The following is a 3,516-nucleotide window of genomic DNA, read 5'->3' as shown; positions in this document are numbered from 1 at the left end:
AAGACGGAAAAAACCCCAGTCCTTAAGGGGTTAAAGGGGAGCAGAACGGTGACGAGGGCTGTCAATCAAGTGGAGGGGGGGCGTGATTACAGCGCAGCCGACGGGACTAGGTAAGTATAGTTCCCCGACCAGGGGACTATTTACAGGGGGCAGCGGGGGAGACTTACTAACTTCAGGGGATGGAGAGGACGGAGATTTTACCATATTTAATGCATTGCCACGTGTTATATATGGTAAAATCTGGTGCTTGGTTCCTTTAACCGACCATCTCCCCAGATGAAGCCGTGCGAAACCTATGTTGGGTGAGGTGGGTCATCCTGCTGTTACTACTTGCTAGGTTTTTTGTATTAAATTGTTTGTTATTCGGACCAGACTGACCAGTTTTTCTTGTATTGTTGGCCATATGTTCTATTGACTTTCATTACTTGTTTTGCTAGCACAGTTTTACTTTTGGGTTTTTGCTGAATAGCAGATTTTCCTAAATATTTGCACATTCTAATAATTTATTGGTGCGGTATATACTATAGCCTGCACTTTGGCGCTGTTCACATAGGTACTCTTGATATTTCTGTACTGTATATCTGTTCTGGTCAGTAATATACATAACATGTTTGCTCTGCAGGGACCCCCCTCATTTCCTTCTCTGTTGTTTGTTGGGGGTTGCTGGGGAGGATTTTTTTTTTGTATCATATCCATATCTACTGGATTATTTTTTTATTTATTAATTGTGTTCTATTTTAACCCCTTAAGGACTCAGCCCATTTTGGCCTTAAGGACTCAGACAATGAAATGTTTACGTTTTCATTTTTTTCCTCCTCGCCTTCTAAAAATCATAACTCTTTTATATTTTCATCCACAGACTAGTATGAGGGCTTGTTTTTTGCGCGACCAGTTGTCCTTTGTAATGACATCACTCATTATATCATAAAATGTATGGCGCAACCAAAAAACACTATTTTTGTGGGGAAATTAAAAAGAAAAACGCAATTTAGCTAATTTTGGAAGGTTTTGTTTTCACGCCGTACAATTTATGGTAAAAATGACATGTGTTCTTTATTCTGAGGGTCAATACGATTAAAATGATACCCATTATTATATACTTTTATATTATTGTTGCGCTTAAAAAAAATCACAAACTTTTTAACCAAATTAGTACGTTTATAATCCCTTTATTTTGATGACCTATAACTTTATTTTTCAGTATAAGCGGCGGTATGAGGGCTCATTTTTTGCACCATGATCTGTACTTTTTTTTTTATACCACATTTGCATATAAAAAACTTTTAATACATTTTTTATAATTTTTTTTTAATAAAATGTATTAAAAAAGTAGCAATTTTGGACTTTTTTTTTATGTTCACGCCGTTCACCGTACGGGATCATTAACATTTTATTTTAATAGTTCGGACATTTACACACGCGGCGATACCAAATATGTCTATAAAAAAAAAATTTACGCTTTTTGGGGGTAAAATAGGAAAAAACGGACGTTTTACTTTTTTATTGGGGGTGGGGATTTTTCACTTTTTTTTTACTTTTTCTTTTACATTTTTTTTTACACTTGAATAGTCCCCATAGGGGACTATTCATAGCAATACCATGATTGCTAATACTGATCTGTTCTATGTATAGGACATAGAACAGATCAGTGTTATCGGCGATCTTCTGCTCTGGTCTGCTCGATCACAGACCAGAGCAGGAGACGCCGGGAGCCGCACGGAGGAAGGAGAGGGGACCTCCGTGCGGCGTTATGAATGATCGGATCCCCGCAGCAGCGCTGCGGGCGATCCGATCATTCATTCAAATCGCGCACTGCCGCAGATGCCGGGATCTGTATTGATCCCGGCACCTGAGGGGTTAATGGCAGACGCCCACGAGATCGCGGGCGTCGGCCATTGCCGTCGGATCCCTGGCTGTGATCAGCAGCCAGGATCAGCCGCACATGACACGGGCATCGCTTCGATGCCCGCGGTTATGCACAGGACGTAAATGTACGTCCTGGTGCGTTAAGTACCACCGCACGAGGACGTACATTTACGTCCTGCGTCCTTAAGGGGTTAATCTTGGTTAATAAAATACATTTTTGGTCTATATACGTGTTTTTCATGTGCTATTGTATTGTTGCTGCTTTGGACCAGTTTCCTTCTTGCATGGATTTTCTTTATATCTTAGGATGATACTGTACATACATCATCACAAAACAAAAGAGGATACTTACCGCATACGTTTCTCCGTGGTTATGCGATGCAGTTAATGACAGCGCAGTGTTAACATAGACAGGCAGTACTTACCACACAGGTACAGTAGTCCCTCAAGTTACAATATTAATTGGTTCCAGGGCGACCATTGTATGTTGAAACCATTGTATGTTGAGACCAGAACTCTATGGAAACCTGGTAATTTGTTTTGAAGCCCCAAAATGTCATCCAAAAATAGGAAAAAGTGAGGATTAAAGATAAATAAGTAGATAACTAATAGAGATAAAGCAAATCCTTACATATAAAAGTAATAAAGATCTGCAAGGAGCTGTAAATCTCTGTAAATCTATTTCAGTGTTTCACAACCGGGGTGCCTCCAGCTGTTGCAAAACTACAACTCCCAGCATGCCCGGACAGCCTTCGGCTGTCCGGGCATGCTGGGAGTTGTAGTTTTGCAACAGCTGGAGGCAACCTCTTTGGGAAACACTGGTCTATGTAGAGGACAGAAGCGTCATCAGGGTCCTGTACAGAATACACAGTGTCCTAATAAAAGGGAAATGGAGCCGCCCTCACCTGGTGTCCAAAGGAGAAGCTAACCCTGGTACAGGTAAAGAGTACAGAACATGTAATACCTCCCTGTACTGTAGGGGGCGCTACCAGACACCAGTCAGTGCATACACTTCAGTAATACACAGGTTTTACCAGTGAAATATCCATTCTGATTGGTCGGTTCTTCCAGACATTGACACGTTTTGCAGATCTGGACTGTCTGTAGCCTTGTATGTTGAGTCTGGTTTCAAGTTACAATGAAATGATCCAGAAAAGACCATTGTATGTTGAAACTATTGTATGTTGAGGCCATTGTAAGTTGAGGGATCACTGTATAAGTAACAAGTGTTGTAAGGCCCAGTGGGATGTGCAACCCAATGCAAATCGGCCCAGTCACACTTTTCAACATGAAGGGTAAGGTGATGAAGATGCTGGGCCCTGTAAGGCTATGTTCACACGTCAGAATTCCTATGCAGACAAAATGGGTGGATTGGTTCGGGGTTTGATGTCATGAAATATCCTCCCAAAAACCATGGAACCACACAAGCCCGGCTAGCTCAGTCGGTAGAGCATGAGACTCTTAATCTCAGGGTCGTGGGTTCGAGCCCCACGTTGGGCGCATGTGTCTTTATATCTTATCTTTATTTTGTTTATATATATCTCAGTTATCAAAATGTCTTCCTGTTTTACAATTGAAGAAACCTAAATTGTATTAAAGCATTGTACTGATTGCAAATTTAGTGTTTTATGATACATTTTATGAAATACA

The 3,516-nt window shown here is 40.9% G+C and overlaps 1 non-coding gene across 1 annotated transcript; it reads left to right on the top strand.

The window, feature by feature from the left end:
- The first annotated feature begins 3,293 nt into the window (after positions 1 to 3,293).
- On the top strand, positions 3,294 to 3,366 carry TRNAK-CUU (transfer RNA lysine (anticodon CUU)). The gene has a single exon. It is a non-coding gene; the product is annotated as a tRNA-Lys (tRNA).
- The last annotated feature ends 150 nt before the right edge of the window (positions 3,367 to 3,516 follow it).

The sequence above is a fragment of the Hyla sarda genome, chromosome 4, assembly GCF_029499605.1.
Source record: "Hyla sarda isolate aHylSar1 chromosome 4, aHylSar1.hap1, whole genome shotgun sequence".
NCBI lineage: Eukaryota > Metazoa > Chordata > Amphibia > Anura > Hylidae > Hyla > Hyla sarda.
The sequence above is the reverse complement of the archived record's forward strand: the minus strand, read 5'-3'. Positions and strand labels throughout refer to the sequence as shown.